The sequence below is a fragment of the Triticum urartu genome, chromosome 1A (assembly GCF_056163025.1).
Source record: "Triticum urartu cultivar PI428250 chromosome 1A, HENAU_Tu73, whole genome shotgun sequence".
NCBI lineage: Eukaryota > Viridiplantae > Streptophyta > Magnoliopsida > Poales > Poaceae > Triticum > Triticum urartu.
In genome coordinates, this window is record NC_141873.1 from 68,995,132 (window position 1) to 69,017,544 (window position 22,413).

Below are 22,413 nucleotides of genomic sequence, written 5' to 3' on the forward strand. Positions count from 1 at the left end.
TTGGAGCCTCTTCTAGTTCTTCTAGTTCTAGTTCTAGTTGGCCCTACTTGACTAGTTAGAGCTAGGATAATACTCTTGTCCTCATAATTAGAAGCCATGTGTGGTTCTAATCTCCTCCCTCTAATTCTTCGATGATGATTAACTTTGGACAGCGAAACGCCACTGGATCGTGAAGGCTGCATGCTTGCAACCAAGTAGAGAGGTTGTGCTTTCGGTCTTCGGTTCGAGGGACTGTTTGTGGGTGGTACGAGGGGCCATTCATCGACGGTTCAAGGTACCCCAAGTACGATCTACACCGACACATTTATCTTCTGCTGCAAGTCGGTGATGGTAACGATCGTGATCCCAACCCGTTATGCATCTTCATATTGATCTTGGGTGATCGTAGGTGCGAAACTTTATATTTTCTACTATGTTTCCTAACAAGGGGGCCCACAGCACCACCACGATCAGCCTTAGAGGAGGCATGGTCAGGACAAGTCCTCCCGCTAGGAGCACTTCGGACATCTAGGGCCACGGGGGTGGGTGCCAGGGGGAGCTGGAGCGTAGGGGAGGGTGGGGGAGGGAGACTCGCCACACGGGGCAAAGCTGGTGAGGATGATGAGGAGGAACCTCGGTGGCGCCGCCAGATCCACCACCAGGAGGAGACATGGGGAGGTGCACCGCTAGGACAACCACTAGGAGGTGCGAGAGGGGGGTGTCACCGAATCCGCCTCCAGGAGGCGCGCCGCCGGCCGCCAGTATGCCAACGGACCACCGCAATGCGAGCCACGAGGCACTGCGCAAGCAGAGTCACAGAACAAGGGCAGACCTTGCCGCTGCAGCCACAACACGAGCTTCGCTCAGTGGTGGCTTCCGGTGGCAGCGAGGGGAGTAGCCAGAGGAGGGGGCTGGTGGCGGGGTGTGGTGGGGGGTTGTCGCCCATGTGGCCTAGGTTAGGCAACACGGGAGCCTCGGCTCATTCGCTCCCCTGGTTTACTCGTATCGTCATGCTATTTCGTGCTCGTTTGAAAGAAAAACAAGACTTAACCTAAAAAAATTCGTTTTGGCATGCAACACTACAGGGCCTCTTTAATTCGTAGGATTCTGAAAACCCTGGAATAGGAAAAGTATAGGATTGGAGTGGCATGCCCATTTGAATCCTATAGGATTAGCAAGGAGTATTTGATGCGAAGGAAGAACAAAGGAATTAGAAAAGGTTGGAGTGAATGTTACATTTCAATGAAATGTAATGTAGTACAAATGATTCCATACCAAAAAATTCTATGAGATCCAACTCTATGAATCAAAGGACCAAGGTAGGAAAAATTCACGAGGATTTCAATGCTTCAAAAATCTTATAGAATTCCTTTGAATCAAATGAATCCTTATGCAGCAAAGTTGTTGACTCTAATTTCATGTTAGCATGCAGCACTAAACACTTGCGAATTATTATAATAGAAGGCGTTTGAAATAGATACTCCCTCTATAAATTAATATAAAAATGTTTAGATCACTATTTTAATGATCTAAATGCTCTTACAGTACTTTAGTGATCTAAACACTTTTATATTAATTTACAAAGGGAGAACAAGAGTAGCATGACATGACACGTACACAAATTGGCGTACAGCAAGATGATAGAGTAGAAGAATGGTTGCTAAGCCCGAAGAGGAAAAGAACAAACTAAAGCCTTACTCCCGGAGATAAGCATGTCGCTCCTTTCGGCTCCGGCACAAGCCCAGAGGCGTGCTGTGTAGTCCCAACCCTGAGGGGAGCGGGCAGGACTGCCACGCCGAACACTAGGGCTATTTATCGCATTCAGCGATTGTCGAGGGAACTATCACGTCGAGAAAACGGCGTCGGGCCGGCCCATTTTAAGCGTGCGGTGGTTTAAAAATGGGGAATAAAATGAGCCAGCTAGGAATCAAACCCTGGTATGCAAGGTTATTCCCTGTGAAACTAACCAGCCCTCCCGCAATTACTTACTAGTTAGTAGAAGGATCGTGACCTACTAGAGGTGACCAAATCCAGTCTTCTTCGGTTTTTCTTTGTTTCTCGTTTTTTTTCTCCGATTTTTTTCTTTTTTTATTCTCCATTTTGTTTCATTTTTGTTTTTTCCTTTGTTTCTTTTTGTTTTTCATTCTACATTTTTATATGCATGTTAAACATTTCTTCAAATACTTATTCAACATTTTTAAAATACTTGTTCAACATTTTTCAAATAATTGTTCAACATTTTTTATATACATGGTCAACTTTTTTTTCAAATACTTGTTCAACTTTTTTCAAGTACTTTGTTCAACATATTTTTGAATATTTGTTCTACATCTTTTTGAATATTTGTTCTACATTTTTTCAAATACTTGTTCAACATTTTCCAAATATTCGTTTAACATTTTTAAATACTTGTTCAACGTTTTTCATATGTCCGTTCAACATTTTTCAAAATTTAAGGTGCCACGTACAGTCAAAATCGTTAGAGGGCACCCACTACTTTCTACATGTAAGTGGGTTGCCACCACATGTTGTGTTTCCATCATTCTTTATTTTTGGCTGGGTTCTCTGGTTTTATTTCCATCGGGTCTTGTTCGGTTTTTTAGCTGCTATTCTTTGCTTTTAAATTTTTAATTTAATATTTACTCTATTTTACTTTTTATGTTTTTCCATTTTAAATTAATGAACTTTTTTCAATTTTCGTGAACTTTTTCTATTTTCTGAAGTTTTCAAAATCAAGGACTTTTGTAAATTCGCAAAAAAATCAAAATCATTAATATTTTCTTAATCCTGATTTGTTTTTCAAATTCGTGGAGATTTGTAAATATGCGTACTTTTTTCAACTCGTGAACAATGTTTCTAATTTGTGATATTTTTCAAATTCATGTTTTTTTTAAATCTGTAAACTTTTCAAATTCATGACCATTATTTAAATCCATATAATTTTTCCAAATTCGTAAAAAAAATCCATAACTTTCTATCTAATTCGTGAACAGTTTTCAATTTCATGAAAGTTTTTTGAATTCGTGGGCTTTTCAAATTCATGATTTTTTTTCAATTCATAACTTTTTAGAAGTCAACGATCAATGGAAAAAGGTCAATGGTCAGTGTTCAACATCATCGGTCAATGGTCACAGGCCTGTGGTGAACGGTCAAGGCGAGCCAGCCAGCTGACTGAAAAAACGAACAGCCAACCAGGACCTCCTATACGACGCATTCTGCCTCAAGATGCTGCTCGAATGCATAGGCGCGCGCAACCGGGTCGGCCCATTAGCGACACCAGTGAAGGGCGTGCGGTTGTAGCGAGCGGGAGAACCAAGCACTGTAGGAGACCGGATTTTTAGCAACCTTAGAGCATTACTAGTAGAACCCTTAAACTCTCGGACCCTTACTAGCGTTTTAAGGGTCCAAAAATAATCTTTTTGTGCATTTTTACGGGTTGAAAAATAGGGGCAAAGATTAGAACTCTCAAACCCAACCCTTATAACAGAATATTCCCATGAACGACGTTGTCGTTGCACGCGGGAGGTCGACGGGGGCGACTAGCAGCGGCGGTCGTGGGCGTGGGCGCGGGAGTTGGGAGAATTTTTCCCTCCCGCGCGAGTATAACCGCCAAATGAGGGTTGGGGTAGGTTTTACTCCCCAACCCTTACGTTTGAGGATTGGGAGAGGGTTTGAGGGTTGGACCTTTAAAAAAATTTGAGGGTTTGAGGGTTAAGGGGTTCTAGTCTACGACTTTTTTTCGACGAAAACTGTAAAAAAAAGCAGTTATTTTTAGGGGTTTGAGGGTTTAAGGGCTCTACTAGTAATGCTCTTACTATAGCAACCGGTATTGTAGGGGCACGTCCCTGTAGCGTGTTGTTACTGCAACATGCTTTTTTTAATTGAGACTAAATTTTGAGAAGCATGAAGAAATTTTAGTTTTCTGAACATTTTTTGCATTCTGAACTTTTTGAAATTGGAAACATTTTTATAAAAATCTGAACAAAATTTGAAAACAGGAACAATTTTGAATTTGTGAACAAATTTTTTAAAATGGGAACATTGTTGTCAAACCAACCTTCACGCTAGGATGAACATTAAGTTCTTTGCCATGTAACTTAGTGTCGAAACTTATTGTACTCGTTTATCGCTTATTTACTGTAAACCAATACAAATATTTCCAAGTCTATGATTTGTAGTTTACGTAAAGGTATAAATTTTATATAAATTTAGTGACATAGGAAAGCCTCTGTTCTGCTTATAAAACACATTTTTTATGTGTACAATACTCTACTTTAAATTGAATGATACAGCAAAATGTCCACTATTTTCCCATTTTGCGACAAATTATATATTTATAGGATATGTTTGGTGGAATAATAAAAACTTTTCATATCTCCATGCACACGTGTAAGTTTTGACTTCTCAAACTTACAATTTTACCAACATGCTAGTCAGTTTCGTTCTTTTGAACTTATGTTCGTAATACGTTGCTTTTTCCCTCTTCCAAGTGCATTCCTAATCAGAGTTTAAGGTCAGACGCATTAAATTCTTTTTTTCTCCTCTTCTCCATGTACTGTCTTTCTTCCCTTCCAGATCCGATCTATTCTCACTTCTAAGGGACCCTAGTTAACTAGTCCAACCAACTCCACTCTCACAACCATTGCCATGAATGAAATCTAGTTCCTCTCCTTGTTAGTTTCTTCTGCTACGGATTACTGGTCGTTTCCATACCCTGACCAAATGAAGGACGATGGAGGCAGCGGAATTGAGGTAAAGTTCCATCTATCTCGCTTAAGCTCGTTCGAATACAACGAAGAAAGTGTATTTGCTACTAAATCTATGCTTTCTGTACCTAGTGCCCAATCTGTTACGACAACAGAGGCTTCTGCAACTATGAGGAGTTTTTCATGTACAACAGTTTCAACCTCTTCTTTCGGGAATCATCGGATGAAATGACGGTAAACTTTAAATTAGTTATCTTTTCTTAAAGAACAAGAATGACTATGTAATTTGTACTTGAGCATACAAATATTCCTATCAATTTGTTAACTTCAACTTACTTCTGACAAACAGATGACAAAGGAGACTTAACATTTAGAACACAATGCATGTTCTATTACTATCTTTTGTAAACACCTGAATGTCCCTCACATATGCAATTGAGCCCCGACGAAACAAAATCGAGATCGAAAGAGTAAGCAATCGCCCCCCCTCCTCTGCCCCCCCCCCCCCCGCGTCGCTCCGCTCGGGGCGAAACGGGTGGCGACGAAAACCCTAGCCGCCGGCCCCCCTTCCCCCCTCCTCCCTTCCTCGCCGCCGCCCGAGGAGGCCTCCGGCGAAGCCCGCGTGGTCGCCCAGGACGGCGGCGGCGAGGATCTGGCTGCTTCGCTCTTCGCGGAGGGCTCTGGGCGCCGAGGCAGCGGCCTCGGGTGGCGCGGCGGCATCGTTTTCTGCGGCGAGCGGCGTCGCGGGTGTTGTCCCCCCGTCTCCTTGGTCGCGAGGGCGGCGAGTGACGGCGGGCGCTGGCGCCGGTCGCAGCGGGGGCGCGGCCTCCCTGTTCGCGTCTGGATCTGAAGGCGGCTTCCACTTCCCCTCAGAGCGCTCCTCCTCGCCGGATCTGGTCGCCGGCGGCCTCTGGACGCCAGATCCGTGGTTGGTGGGGGTGCCTGGAGCAGCGGAACTAGACAGGGAGAAATCCCTGGCTGGTTCTCCGGTCACGGCGTTGACGACACGGACAGGTGCCGTTCTCCTCCTTGGAGGCTTCATCGAGGTTCGTTTCCTCTCCCTCCTGCTCCATGACCCGGGTGAAAACCCTTGTCTTTTCAAGACTGGACGGCAATGGCGCAACGTGTGTCTCCACCTTCTTGAAGGTGTCGTCTTGGGCATGGTAGGAGTGTGCAGAGTGTTGTGAGGTGGGTGTCGGGTTGGCTGCGTCAGTAGCGAGGGAGATGAAGCTTGATGCTCTGTTGATGTAGCAGTGTTGTTCTGCTTTGGATTGCCCGCCGGATCCTTGCTTGCTTGCTCGCCGGTTTGGCGCCATTCTTGGGCAGGGAGGGGATAGGGCTCCTCTCTTTTGCTAGCGGCAACTTGATACGGTGGCTTGGGCACGGAGCCTATCCATACGGGCTTGATCTACATCCTGTCAGGTTGCTTCATCCTACTTGCTGTTCGTTTGTTCAGTGTCAGTGCCTTTGAGCAGTTTTTCCCCTTGGTGGTTGTAGCGGCGACCTGCTGTGTGGCAATTCGGCTGGTTATCCTCGTGCAGTGCTGCGTCGGGTTGAGAATCTCCCATGGTGCCCGACGTCGTGTCCAATCCTGGCTCTAGGGCGAGCTTCTCCATCTTCCAGTGGTCTGGCGCCTTTCGAGCCAAGGCGAGGGGCAGGGGTCCCCTCTGGATTTGGAGAGGAGAGGATCGAACAAGGTGTCACCTTTCGGGGTAGATGAGGGCGCGACCATCGCTGGACTTTGTCTTCGTTTGAAGAACCCCTCCGTTGTGCTCTGCTTGATCTACTTCACTTGGTGGACTCCATCGACTTCTAGCTAGTGCTTAGTTTGCTTATCCCTCGAGGGCTTGTAGTCTTTGGTGCTTGTAAGCTGCGTCGGCAACACTTTGTATCTACTGTTGTTTTTTCTGTTCTTGTTAGCGGCTTTTAGCAGTTGTCTCATGGTTGTAACGATGGCCTTGTGTAATCCCTGGTCGGTTGATGGATTTGTTAATTCAAAGTCGGGCTCCCCTGGAGCCTTCGTTCCAAAAAGAGTAAGCAATCGCCTCCCTCGCGGGCGACTCGGGAGGGCTCCGCCGCCGCCGCCTAGTCCCTCCAGCGCCCTTCTCCCCCTCCGCCGCTGCCGATAGTCGGCGCCGGGCAAAGCCCGTGCATGCGACGGCGGCGGCAGAGGGCCTCTCCTCCCATTCCCGGATCCGCGGTGGCGCGGGCGTCCTGATCCGCGAGGTGCGGCCCTCCCGACGGTGTGGCGGATCCCGGAGGTGGCGGACTCGCGGCGGTGCACGGGTGCCCAGATCCATGGGTGTGGGACTCCCGGCAACGTGTGGGCTCCCGGCGGCGGCGGGATCGGTCGATGGCGGGCTTGGGCGATGGCGTCGGCCGCGCGGTGCCAGGTCTCGTCGCTCGCGACGGATCTCGCCACTCCGGCCTTCGTGGAGGAACCTGGACCAGGGGCGGCGGCCCCGTTACGCATGGCGACGACGTCCTTGGCTGGCGACGTTCGCGGGGAGTGGATGGACGGCGTCTGGACCGCATGGGCGGTGAGTCGCCGGTGGATCTCCTCCGCGCTGCAGGCTCTTTCTCGCTGCACTTGGTGGCTTTACGATCGCGGTTGTCGGCCTCGGTGCGTTCGCAGGGGTTGGTAGAGGTGACATCGGACCGGAGGAAACTCCGGATGACTCGTTCATCCCGACGGTGGCGATGACCAGGGTTGTCGTTCTCCTACTTGAAGGCGCCGTCGAGGTCCCTACCCTCCACCCTGAACCCATGCTCGGGTGAAAACCCTAAATCTCCTTAGATTGGGCGGGGGCGGCACTGCGTGTGCCGTACCCTTCTTGAAGGTGCCGCCTGGGGCGTTTGGGTGCTCAGTTTGAGGAACTACAGGTGGAGGGTATGGGACCAGTGGCAGCAGGTGGTGTTTCACGTCGGAGGAGCGGCGTGGCATCTGGCATGTCGACAACGGCGGGTCTCAGCGGCATGGAGCAGCTGGGTCTCGCCGGTGGGCGTGTGATGATGGACGAGCGCAGGATGGTGACGTTGTGTGGCGTCATGGTGGCGTCGACGACAGCTAGACCAGGCAAGGTAGATGAAGCAGTACAACACTGAAGATGAATTGGTAGCAGGTGGCTGCAGCGGCCTCATACCCGGCAGGCGTCCTGGTTAAGGAGTGCGCCGGACTGGTGGGTGCCCCATACCCGACAGGCCTCCTGATTGGGACCTCAGGTCTTAGATGTTAGGTTTGGCTGCGAGGTCTGTTTGGTATTAGACCAAGACTATCAACATCCCTACATCAACTGGATAGGAGTAGCGACAGATGTTGCCTAGAAGGTGGCTTTAGTCTTACTGTTGCATGACTTTGTAAGGTCTTATGTGAATAATTAATAAAGTGGCTGCATGCATGATGCAAGGCCGGGGGTTCTCCTCCATTTCTAAAAAACTGCAATGTGTCTTGTGAAAACAATTACTTAAGAAACCTTGTAAGAATAATCAAATATTTCCTTTATTCTATGTCAGGTTATCCCCTGGTTTGCAAGAAATATTTTTTTTGAGAATGTAATGATCAAAAAGTCCAAGAAATTCTAGAAAGAGTACACCGTGAGACCAAAAAGGACATCAGCATTGGTCTTTATGCCATGAGTGAAGAGCATGGAACCTGTTTTAGTGGAGAGGATTGGAATAAGTTTATCAAACTTTACAATATTCAAAATGGTGTTCGGAATTCATTGAAGATGTATGGCCGTTCCGTCCATGTGCTACTACCCAATGATCCTGTCACTGATCCATGTTAGATGCTTAAGATATAACTGCATTTTACTATGCTTTCTCTTACCTGCTGCAAGTACTAATTTCATATTCATCGCTAACTCTACTGAAACTCCATACTAGTTTATTTTAGGCTGCCTGCAAAAAGCCAAACAATTATCAAGAATATCCAAACTACGAATGGCACAACAACAAACTGGAAGGATATTTCTCACGCAATATCATTTACGTGGTGTATTCATTATGTCCACGCAATTCACCGTTCTGGCCCAAGTGATCGTTTGCATGTCCCACTCATACACACTTTGACCAAGTCCAATATTAAAAACAAACTGCTAGTAATTGTTATAATTGTCATTACAATTTTAATATATTTTCTATAGAATACATATACTTGTTAATTACTTACGATTCTGGATTGAAAGATGAACCAGCTCAATTGCAGCTTGTTATGACTCCCCATATAGACTTCACTTGTACATACACACCTATTGTGGATGATCATTCCATCATTAATGACTCGCCTGAAGTATTGAAGTAGACCTCTTTCAAAATTGGGGAGAAGGTTATTGTAACACCCGGAGACCGATGCGTCAGGTGTTTCTCGTTTATTCGCCGTCATTGTCATGTCATCCGCTTGCGTGTTGCACTTTCCCATGTCATCATGTGCATTTCATCTGCATGTTTTCAAAACTTGCATCCGTCAGGGTCTTCCAGTTCTCTCTGTTGTCCGTTCCGAGAACTTTCACACTCGCACGCGCCCGCATCACCTCCGAATTATTATTTTATAAGTGGGATAAAAATGTTCTTGGAATGGGGTGAAAGTTGGCGTGCGGTCGGAGTCCATTTGATAGCCCAACCGTTAAACATATAGCCGCAATATAGCGGGTCAAACGTCGGACGTTTTAGGTCTCTGGAAACCCGTGTCGGGCCGCACCTCTTCTCTCTTTTCTCAACCCAAGGTCTTCTACACATCCGACTAAGCCCACCTAGGCCCAGCTAACCTCCCCCTTCGACCGGAGCCGTCGGGTCACGACCGGAGGGCACCAAAACACCCCAAACCCCCTAACCCTAACCCCTTTCCTATTTAAGCCACCATAGTCCATTTTTGGACTAAACCTAGCTCTTCCCCTACCCCTAGAGCCCCTTCTCCTAGGATCTGCCGCCACCAGCCGTAGCCAACCCCTCCTCCTCGATTTCCGTCGCCGGCCAGCCACACCCCGCCACTTGGCACCGTCGCCGCCGTGTTTTTGGACAATCTCAGGCCGCCACGTCACCCCGCAGCCGGCTCCCGTCCAGCCCATAGCCTCCACGCGCCCCCAGCTCCTCCCATCGCCGACGGCCCGTCCGAGCCCGCGCAGGGCCCTCCGAAGCCCATCGGGGCCCGGGTCGGCCCGAGCGCGCGCCGCCGCCCGCTCCCCACGGTGCCTCGCCGTCGCCCGCACCACCGTGTCGTCCCCGCTGCCTCGCGCCTTGCCCCCACCCCCGTCGGCCACCGGAGTCCACCGCCGCGCCGTCGTCCCGTCCCTGCTCCACTGCCCGTTGCCCGCCGAGGCACCTCCGCTGCCGTCCGCGACCCGCCGCCACTGCCTCGACTTCACAGCGCGCGCCGCTACCCTGCGTCTGCCTCCGCTGCCTGCCTCGCCTGACCTCGCTGTCGGCCCCGTCTCCGGCCAGATCCGGGCAGGCGCGCTCGGATCCGCCCTGTCCCGCGTCGCGCCGGACCTCCTCGGCCCTGCTCGTCGGCGTCCGCCCTGGCCGTCGTTGTCTGTAGGCCGCCGCCGCCCCTGCGTCGATCCCGATCGGATCGGGAGGAAACGGCTGGGCCGCTCCCCTCCGCTTGGGCCTCACCAGCCGACGGCCCAGCCCAGCTTGCCAGCCCACGGGCCCAATGTGAGCTCCTGCGCCTAACCCTCTCCCCGAGCATCTTTTATTATCATGCGCTCATCCTGTTTTCTTTCTTCGAAAACTGCTAAGTCCCTGAATTGCCATATCATGTGTGCATGTTTGAGTGATGATAACTTTGTGCATATTGGTTCTATGTAGAAGCATAATATGTCAAAATGTTCATCTCTGAGTGCTCTACATGTTGGTGTAGTTTGCATGCATGTTACTGTCCATCTTGATGCCTTAATCATCGTTGCAAAAGTGCTAAATGTTATAATCTGCTGGAAGTTATCATAACTTACTGATTTGTCTTTTTCATAGCATTTTGTGTGTCTATCTTTTGAGCATCATGTCAACATGTTTTAGAAGCATATTCATTCTATCTTTACAGTGGTGCAATCCATGTATTTTTATGTGCCCTTTGGTGACTAGCACAAGCATGCAAAGTAGGGTATTTGCTGTTACTGATTTCAGTGACTTGATGATTTCTGCTAAGTCTGAATCTGCTACATAATGTTGCCATGTTAACTTGGTGCTACAAGTGAATCCATGCATAATCTGGAGATGATCAGTAACGATGTTTTGTAGATCTTGTTATGCTCTATCCATCCATACCATTGTTTGAAATTATGGCTTGCTCTAGCTTGTCATTACCATGCTCTTAAGTTGCTAAATAATGTTTCTGTCAGCCTGTTACCAGTAAGTTCAGTTTTTCCATGTGAATAGCTAGTGTTCTATGCATCTTATGACCATGTTATTGACATGAGTAGTTGCACAAATATGTCTTCTTGCTGTTGGTTCCATTCACTTGCCATGATATGCTTTATATTGAGTTAACCAGGCTTGCAAACATGTCTACTTGTCGCTGTTTCTGCCATGTCCAGTAGATTCCACTAAGTCTGTGAATCTGTTATCATTTGCATTATTGCCATGATATTTTTAGCATGTTCTAGTGGTTTCTAGCAGTAACTCGGTGATCATGTTTTGTAGTGTTCTACCAGTACATGCTTGCCATGCCCTTTGATGCCATGAAATGTTCCTATAGCATATACTTTTGTTGTCTCAAAGTATGCGTCATGAATTTGTTTTCAACCTTACTATGTTTTTCACCAAGTCCGAGAATCTGTTATGACTTGCAATGTTGTCTTGATGAATGCCATTGATCTAGAGGTTATATGGGGATGTTTTGTAATCATGTTTAACTTGTACTTTAATGCCATGCTTTTGCTTCGTATGTTCTTGCACTGTAGAATGTTTGTTTCATGCCTCCAACATGTCAACATGTTATTTCTGCTCACATGTATGCCTTGTTTTCACTAAGTCTTAATCTATGTTATAAAGTTGCTTCTTGCATTGATCATATTGGATTAATCTTGCTGCCTATGAACTTGAACCTTGATGTTATTTGAAGTATGTAATCTGTACTTGAAGTGCATGTCATGTATATGCCCATATGTTTCCTGTAGCATGTTGTTTACTTGATTGCAAAGTGCTTAGTTGTTGTTTTGGGCAGATTGAGTTTGAAACTTGTTTTGTGTGTATGTGTTGAACCATGGCTCCGTTTGGAGCATGCTCTATATGAAACTTGCTTGGTTTTGCATGTAGTTTCATCATGCCATGTTGTATCCATGTTTTGGAGTGCTTATGATGGTGTTTTGCTTGCATTTGCATCAATGCCATGTTTAACTTGTTATGCTCATATCTTCTAGGCCGTAGCTCCGAATTAAATGAACTTTATATGTAGCTTGACTAGAAAGACGCGAAGATCATCATGGTGTACTTTAACTTGCTCTTTAACAACTTCAACATAATGTGTTATTCACATCTGGACCAATTTAGAAATTTGCATCTAAGGACTTACCGGAGTTGTTATATGTTGTTTTGGCCTCATTTAAACTTGCTTTGATGTGTTGTTCTTGTATGCATCATCTCTTACTATGAGTAGCATCATATAGCCTCGTCATGCATCATACTTGGTTGAGCATATTGTCATGTTTATGTGTTGTGTGTTTACCGTGTTGTTTGCTTCTTTTCGGTGTTGCTTCTTCTTGATAGTTCTGGTAATGTTGCGATTGTGAGGATTCGTTCGACTATGTGGGTTCGTCTTATTCATGGACTCGATCTTCTTCCTAGCGGGATTTCATGGAAGATGACCGTCACCTTGGATCTCACTACTATCTTTGCTATGCTAGTTGTCTCGATGCTATCGCCATGTCGCGCTACCTACCACGTGTTTATCAAGCCTCCCAAATTGCCATGATAGCCTCTAACCTTTTCCACCATCATAGCAAACCATTGTTTGGCTATGTTACCGCTTTGCTCAGCCCCTTTTATACCATTGCTAGTTGTAGGTGCAGTTGCAGGTTGTTCCATGTTGGGACATGGATATCATGGATATCATGGGATATCACAATATCTATTATTTAATTAATGCATCTATATACTTGGTAAAGGGTGGAAGGCTCGGCCTTTTGCCTGGTGTTTTGTTCCACTCTTGCCGCCGTAGTTTCCGTCATACCGGTGTTATGTTCCTTGATTTTGCGTCCCTAACACGGTCAGGGTTTATGGGCCCCTCTTGACAGTTCGCTTTGAATAAAACTCTTCCAGCAAGACCCAACATTGGTTGTACCATTTGCCCAACATAATAACTAAACATGATATTAAATTTGACGCATAGGGATTTAGCGCTACCCGAGGAGTAATTCAACATAATACAGGGGGGCAGTGCAGATGGTGTTGGTCCCAAACAGAGCCACTTGCGGTGCCACCCCTTCACCCGGGGTTTTCGGTTGTCGTACGTACTGCTCATCCGGACATGGCCTGACACGAGATACGTGTGGCTACTATTAGGGTGTTGGCACGCTGGGAGGTCTTGCTGGATTAGTTTTACCATTGTCAAAATGTCTTGTGCACTGGGATTCCGAGTCTGATCGGAGGGTCCAAAGATGGAGGATTGTCTCCGTGGATGGTGAGCTTGTCATGGGCTAAGTTGGGACACCCCTGCAGGGTTTAAACTTTCGAGAGTCGTGCCCGCGGTTATGTGGCAGATGCGAATTTGTTAATATTCGGTTGTAGTGAACTTGAAGTAAACTCAATTAAAATACACCAACTGTTGGGCATATTACTACTAAGTATAAACCGACCATGAGGGGCCGGGTTATGCCCACAATGAGTTAGTCATGTTTGAAGCCCATGAAGACAAGAAGTATGGCACTTTACAAAGGAGATCTAACATGAAGGCCCAGGGCCCAAGGGCGGATTAGGGCCCGTAGACATAAACCGCCATATGATATGTAACTTATGTTGTAAGGCAAGGAAAGGTAGAAACCGAGCCGGACACATTTATGAGCCGGTCTCGGGATTCTGTAAACCACCGGGCGTCAACCTGTGTATATAAAGGGACGACCCGACGATGGTTTAGGGACAACAAACAATAACTTGAGAGCCAGGCAAAGTGGATTCGCTCCCTGGTCATCGAAACCCTAGCAATTCCATCACAACTGGAGTAGGCTTTTACCTTCATCGTAAGGGGCCTAACCAGTATAATTCCTTGCGTACCTTGTTCTGCTTTAACCCCTTTAAGCTAACCCGTCGCGATGGCTCCATGACTAAGTCCTCTCACTAGGACATCTGCCGTGAAAAAACAACGACAGTTGGCGCCCACCGTGGGGCTATCGCGCGATGGTTTAGTTCTTGAAGGGCAGTTTCGAAGGACTCAAGGGATACGTTGTGGGCCGAATGACCAAGAGTCGTCGCGGCAAGCTCTACATCGATGACGTAGGCTGGGGCCCCGAGGCCGGCTCGATTGAGTACGGGTACCGGGTCCCCTTTGGCGGAATACACGTTTTCATTGGAAAGATCAGCAAACCGGGCCCTGAGCCGGACATGTGCACCAACATCATCGAGACGGCTCAGCATGCAAGACCTGCCCGAGTTTAGCCTGCCGTAAAGCGTGCCTTCGTGGGAGTCATCCACGAAGTGGAATCTGAGGATAGATCGGTATCTGGTGGCGAAACCGTCGTTTACTCTGATGACGAGTCTTCAACCGGAGAGACCGAGTCGCTGTATCAGCTGCATGATGGCTGGATTAGTGGCGGTTCCGATGGCGACAGTATTCCGGACCTTCCTGACCCGCCGAGCCGAGTTGCGATTTTCATGGCCGGTACACAGTCGGTGCAACATTCTTCTACCGCAGCATCAATGATTTCCGCTTCAGTAGCTTCAACACCCGCTGGGGCGGGAGGCCCCGCGCCGGCGCTGGTTCAGGTTTTGTCCAATTTATTTGACACTTTGGCAACATTGCTGGCGGCTGAGGTTAATCCGGTGGATCATGGTCAGCATAATGCGGAAATTGCAAAGGTGAAGGATCAGATAACTCATGCTAAGATAGATCTGGCAACAGAGAACACCAGGATGGCCGCAGAGCGGGCCGAGTTAGAGGCATAGGCTTATCGGCTTATGCTGGATCAGAGCGCATCAAATGATGTCATGAGGAGAAGGTACCGGTCTCACCTGCCTCCGGTTCATGAGGGAAGGAATCTCTTCAACACGCCAGGGGCAGGAACCAGCAACTAGCCAGTGGTAAACCGGGTGGAGGCACCTGGAACGGGGGCGTCGGTTCAGCCGCACACGACGGATCCGCCTCGTCAGAACAATGTCTCATCACAGCACGTCTCAACGCCTCCGGGTCATCACTCTAACCCGTTGGATAACATCGTCGCCGCCACTTCACGATTGGCAGCTCACCCGATCGAAGGCGAGTCTCCAGTAGTAGTGGAAACACGACGGGCTAGAGAGCTCCTTCAGACAGCTTTGACCCAACAGCAAGCTTATTCATACAGTCGCGAGAGGATTCATTCCACCCCCCGCCCAAGTCGAAGCTACAACAGGCATATTGATGAACCGGCTGTATCAAGCAGTGCGTGAAACCGTAACCCGCCACGAGGGCATAACCCGGCAGGTGGCGGTGCTAATGCCCAGGATGTGGTGGATCACGGTCGAGCACGTCGAGAAGCCGAGTTAGCAGCGCAATATGCGGCTCATCAGCTTACTCCGGTTCGTCCGACCACTTCAGTGGAGCCAGGTGTGGTTTTCAGTTCTTTGGGGGTGTTGTGTCTCACCCCGGCCTTACGTAATGTGCGGCTGCCCAAGGATTTCAAGGGTCCTCGTAAGGTGCCCAATTACACTGCCGATTTACCCCCCGAATCCTAGGTCGAGAGCTATGAGATGGCGATGGAGATGCTGGACGTGGATGACGCGGCATGTGCTAAGTACTTTACCATGATGCTATAAGGAACGGCTCGTACCTGGCTGAAAAGTTTACCAGCTAACTCCGTTGGGTCATGGGCTGAGTCAAAAAGCCGGTTTATCCAGAATTTCAAGGATACGTGCAAGCAGCCCATGTCAATCATGGACTTAGCCGCCTGTGTTCAAGAGGAGGGGGAGTCTACAACCCATTGGGTAAAACGAGTCTTAGCTACTTTGCATTCATCAGACCGCATCAACGCTGATACGACAGTCTTGACGTTGGAAGGCAATTGCCGGTTTACGCCTTTGAAACTGAAGTTGGGAAGGCTCAAGTGTCACTGTAATGACATGGCAATGCTTATGGCAGCTCTGGTTAAGTATGCCGATTCGGATAGTACCAAGGACCCTGAGTCTGAGGATGAAAGGCCGGGGAAGGGAAAGAAGAATGGTAGTGTCAAGGGGCAGCAGTATAACCCGGCGGGTCATGGGAACAACGATAAGCACAAGGCGGACAATAGCTTGGACTTTGTGGCTAACACCAACACCCAGGATAATGGTCAGCGCCATAAGGGTAAACCGCCCCAGCGGGGTGGAGGATCAGGTCCCAATCTTGAGCGTCTGTTAAACCAGCCTTGCCCAAAGCACGGGTCGAAAGAAAGGCCAGCCACGCACCTTTGGAAAGACTGCTTTATTATGCGGGAATTTAAGAATTCGAATCTTTTCCAATACGACCATTGACCGCCCGGCGGTTCAGGTGGCGGTTCTCATGGGCCGGGTTATGGTGGTGGCAGCTCCGGTTCAGGATTTCAAGGCAACCAAACCGGACATGGCAATCAAGGCAGTCAGGGCGGTTATAATCATCAGGGGAGTCAACAGCAGCAACAATCGGGTTATCAGAGTAATCCGAAGCAGTTGAATAGTGGGCAGTACCATGTCTTCACCACTAGCTTATGTAAGCGCGATCAGAAGCTTCATAAAAGGGAAGTAAACTCCATTGAACCGGCGGTGCCCCATTACTTGCGCTGGTTTGAACAGCCCATTTTGTGGAGTCGAGAGGATCATCCACCCTGGGTTGATAATCCGGGTCATCTGGCCTTAGTGGCGGCACCTCAGGTTGGGGGGCATAAGTTCACCAAGGTACTCATGGATGGAGGGAGCCGAATCAATATTCTTTACTATGAAACCTTCCGTCGCATGGGGTTGACAGATAGAAATCTTAAACCGTCGAACATCGTTTTTCATGGTGTGGTGCCTGGTAAATCGGCGTACCCAGTTGGCAAGATAGCTCTAGAGGTTGCTTTTGGAGATGATCATGATTCAAGATTAGAGACATTGACCTTTGAAGTGGTGAAAATCAAGAGTCCATATCATGCCCTGTTTGGACAGCCGGCTTATGCTAAGTTCATGGCAAGGCCCTGTTATGTTTATCTGCAGCTTAATATGCTAGGTCATAAGGGGACAATCATAGTACATGGGAGCAGGAAGATTGCTTTGGAATGTGAAGAAGGTGATGCGGCTTATGCTGAGTCGGTTTGTGCAACGGAGGAGCTGAAGTTCTATAAGGACAATGTTGATCCGGCAGATATGAATTCTCTGAAAAAGACAACTACAGAGCATGATCCGGCTTTGAAGTTTGAATCGGCTGAGGAGACTAAGCTGGTTGACTTTGTTCCTAGCGATTCATCCAGGAAGTTCATCATCAGCGCTAATCTGGATCTGAAATAGGAAAGCGCGCTCATCGAGTTCATCCGTGAGAACCGGGACATCTTCGCATGGAAACCTTCCAATATGCCAGGTGTACCGAGGGAACTCGCTGAGCACACTCTTAATATAGATCCTAAGTTTAAACCGGTCAGGCAGTTTCTCCGCCACTTCAATGAAGAAAGGCTCAAGGCTATTGGTGAGGAGGTAGCCCGGCTTTTGACAGCAGGGTTTATTGTGGAGGCCTTTCACCCTGAGTGGCTAGCTAATCCGGTGCTGGTACTCAAGAAGAACGACACTTGGTGTATGTGTGTGGACTACACAGATCTAAACAAGGCCTGTCCAGCTGATCCCTTTGCTCTCCCTTGTATTGATCAAATCATTGATGCTACGGCGGGTTTTAACTGTTTGTGTTTTCTGGATGCTTATTCTGGTTATCATCAGATCAAAATGGCAGTTAAGGACCAGGAGAAGACAACTTTTGTAACTCCCTTTGGAGCCTTCTGCTATGTGTCTATGCCTTTTGGGCTCAAGAGTGCCCAGTCGACTTATCAGCGCTGTGTACAGAATTATCTTCATAATCAGATTTGGCGCAATGTTCATGCTTATGTGGATGATATTGTGGTGAAGTCCAGAGAGGAGGAAACATTGATAGATGACTTAAAGGAGACTTCTGATAACCTCTGGGTTTATAAGATGATGCTTAATCCAGCCAAATGTGTCTTTGGTATACCGGCAGGCAAGCTCTTGGGTTTTATGGTGTCTAACAGGGGCATTGAAGCTAATCCAAAGAAGATCAAAGCTATTACGTCCCTGGTTAAACCGGCGTGTATTAACGATGTTCAGCGTCTGGCGGGTCGTATTGCAGCATTGAGCCGGTTTTTCAGCTGTTTGAGAGAAAAGGCAATCCCTCTATATCAAATGATGAAGAAGAAAGACCATTTCGTCTGGAGTGATGCTGCCAATGAAGCCTTTGAGAGTTTAAAGTGGTAGCTTGCTGAGCCGCCTATCCTTGCTGCTCCTGTTGATAAAGAGCCCTTGTTGTTATATGTGGCTGCTATGCCCGGGCTGTTAGTGTGTCTATTGTTGTGGAGTGCAAGGAGGCCGGAAAGGAGTATCCGGTTCAACGGCCAGTTTATTATATTGGTGAGGTGCTTATTGAGTCCAAGCAGAGGTACCCATATTGGAAAAAACTGGTGTATGGAGTTTTCATGGCAAGCCGGAAGCTCAAGCACTATTTTCAGGGCCATCCTATCACTGTGGTCAGTTCTGCCCCCTTGGGGGATATCATCCAAAATAGGGAAGCAAATGGCCGGGTTGCCAAATGGGCCATTGAGCTTGGACCTCACGAGTTAAAATAAACACCTCGCACAACAATCAAGTCCCAAGCACTTGTGGACTTCATCAATGACTGGACAGAGTTGCAGGCACTGGTGGAAAAGCCAGATAACACTTATTGGACTATTCATTTTGATGGGTCCAGACAATTGGAGGGCTCGGGGGCTGGAGTCGTATTAACTTCCCCACGAGGTGATAAGTTTTGTTATGTTCTCCGTTTAATGTTCCCTTGCACTAACAATGCAGCTGAATATGAGGCCTTGCTCCATGGTCTTCGGATGGCTAAGGAGATGAATTTAAGCCGGGTCAAGTGCTTTGGTGACTCAGACCTGGTAGCTCAACAAGTGTCTGGCACTTGGGATTCCAAGGATCCACTCATGGCAGCATATCGTCGAGAAGTAGATATTGTTGCAGGTCATTTCAAAGGTTATCAAGTCGATCATGTGGACCGGCGAAAGAATGAAGCGGCGGACGCTTTAAGCCGTTTGGGTTCCCAACGTAAACCGGTTCCACCCAATGTTTTTCTGGATGTTTTGCATAACCCGTCGGTCAAGCTACCTACGGACGAGGATTTGGCCGTTCCCGACCCGGAGGCTCGGTTAGTGGCAGCTCTTCATGTTATCCCGATTGGACGGTCCCATACTTGGCGTATATTGCTACCTCTTTTAGCACTGTGTTGGTTTTCCCCGAAGAGGAAGGGATGATGCAGCAAAGTAGCGTAAGTATTTCCCTCAGTTTTTGAGAACCAAGGTATCAATCCAGTAGGAGGCTACGCGCGAGTCCCTCGCACCGACACAAAACAAATAAATCCTCGCAACCAATGCAAATAGGGGTTGTCAATCCCTATAGGGCCACTTACGAGAGTGAGATCTGGTAGATATGATAAGATAATATTTTTGGTATTTTTATGATAAAGATGCAAAGTAAAATAAAGGCAAAGTAAATAACTAAGTAGTAGGAGATTGATATGATAAAGATAGACCCGGGGGCCATAGGTTTCACTAGTGGCTTCTCTCGAGAGCATAAGTATTCTACGGTGGGTGAACAAATTACTGTTGAGCAATTGACAGAATTGAGCATAGTTATGAGAATATCTAGGTATGATCATGTATATAGGCATCATGTCCGATACAAGTATACCGACTCGTACCTGCATCTACTACTATTACTCCACTCATCGACCGCTATCCAGCATGCATCTAGAGTATTAAGTTAAAAACAGAGTAACGCCTTAAGCAAGATGACAAGATGTAGAGGGATAGACTCATGCAATATGAAGAAAACCCCATCTTGTTATCCTCGATGGCAACAATACAATACGTGCCTTGCTGCCCTTACTGTCACCGGGAAAGGACACCGCAAGATTGAACCCAAAGCTAAGCACTTCTCCCATTGCAAGAAAGATCAATCTAGTAGGCCAAACCAAACTGATAATTTGAAGAGACTTGCAAAGATAACCAATCATACATAAAAGAATTCAGAGAAGATTCAAATATTATTCATAGATAGACTTGATCATAAACCCACAATTCATCTATCTCAACAAACACACCGCAAAAAGAAGATTACATCGAATACATCTCCACAAGAGAGGGGGAGAACATTGTATTGAGATCCAAAAAGAGAGAAGAAGCCATCTAGCTACTAACTATGGACCCGTAGGTCTGAAGTAAACTACTCACACTTCATCGGAGAGGCTATGGTGTTGATGTAGAAGCCCTCCGTGATCGATGCCCCCTCCGGAACAGGCCCCAAGATGGGATCTCGTGGATACAGAAAGTTACGGTGGTGGAATTAGGGTTTTGGCTCCGTATCTGATCGTTTGGGGGTACGTGGGTATATATAGGAGGAAGAAGTACGTCGGTGGAGCAACAGGGGGCCCACGAGGGTGGAGGGCGCGCCTGGGGGGGGGGGGGGTAGGCGTGCCCCCTACCTCGTGGCCTCCTGTTACGTGGCTTGACGTAGGGTCCAAGTCTCCTGAGTTGTATTCGATGAGAAAATCACGTTCCCGAAGGTTTCATTCCGTTTGGACTCCGTTTGATATTCCTTTTCTTCAAAACCCTAAAACAGGCAAAAAACAACAATTCTGGGCTGGGCCTCCGGTTAATAGGTTAGTCCCAAAAATAATATAAAAGTGGATAATAAAGCCCAATAATGTCCAAAATAGTAGATAATATAGCATGGAGCAATCAAAAATTATAGATACGGTGGAGACGTATCAAGCATCCCCAAGCTTAATTCCTGCTCGTCCTCGAGTAGGTAAATGATAAAAATAGAATTTTTGATGCGGAGTGCTACTTGGCATAATTTTAATGTAATCCTTCTTAATTGTGGTATGAATATTCAGATCCGAAAGATTCAAGACAAAAGTTCATATTGACATAGAAAATAATAATACTTCAAGCATACTAACAAAGCAATTATGTCTTCTCAAAATAACATGGCTAAAGAAAGTTATCCCTACAAAATCATATAGTCTGGCTATGCTCTATCTTCACCACACAAAATATTTAAATCATGCACAACCCCGATGACAAGCCAAGCAATTGTTTCATACTTTTGACATTCTCAAAACTTTTTCAATCTTCACGCAATACATGAGCGTGAGCCATGGATATAGCACTATGGGTGGAATAGAGTGGTGGTTGTGGAGAAGACAAAAAGGGAGAAGATAGTCTCACATCAACTAGGCGTATCAACGGGCTATGGAGATGCCCATCAATAGATATCAATGCGAGTGAGTAGGGATTGCCATGCAACAGATGCACTAGAGCTATAAGTATATGAAAGCTCAAAAAGAAACTAAGTGGGTGTGCATCCAACTTGCTTGCTCATGAAGACCTAGGGCAATTTGAGGAAGCCCATCATTGGAATATACAAGCCAAGTTCTATAATGAAAGATTCCCACTAGTATATGAAAGTGATAACAAGAGAGACTCTCTACTATGAAGATCATGGTGCTACTTGAAGCACAAGTGTGGTAAAAGGCTGGTAACATTGTCCCTTCTCTCTTTTTCTCTCATTTTTTTATTTGGGCCTTTTCTCTTTTTTTTATGGCATCTTTTCTTCTTGTTTTTTATTTGGGCTTCTTTGGCCTCTTTTATTTATTTTTCGTCCGGAGTCTCATCCCGACTTGTGGGGGAATCATAGTCTCCATCATCCTTTCCTCACTGGGACAATGCTCTAATAATGATGATCATCACACTTTTATTTTTCTTACAACTCAATAATTACAAATCGATACTTAGAACAAAATATGACTCTATATGAATGCCTCCGGCCGTGTACCGGGATATGCAATGATGCATGAGTGACATGTATGAAAGAATTATGAATGGTGGCTTCGCCACAAATACGATGTCAACTACATGATCATGCTAAGCAATATGACAATGATGGAGTGTGTCGTAAACGGAACGGTGGAAAGTTCCATGGCAATATATCTCGGAATGGCTATGGAAATGCCATAATAGGTAGGTATGGTGGCTGTTTTGAGGAAGGTATATGGTAGGTGTATGATACCGGCGAAAAGGTGCACGGTATTAGAGAGGCTAGCAAGGATGGAAGGGTGAGAGTGCGTATAATCCATGGACTCAACATTAGTCATAAAGAACTCATATACTTATTGCAAAAATCTACAAGTTATCAAAGCAAAGTATTACGCGCATGCTCCTAGGGGGATAGATTGGTAGGAAAAGACCATCGCTCGTCCCTGACCGCCACTCATAAGGAAGACAATCAATAAATAAATCATGCTCCGACTTCATCACATAACGGTTCACCATACGTGCAT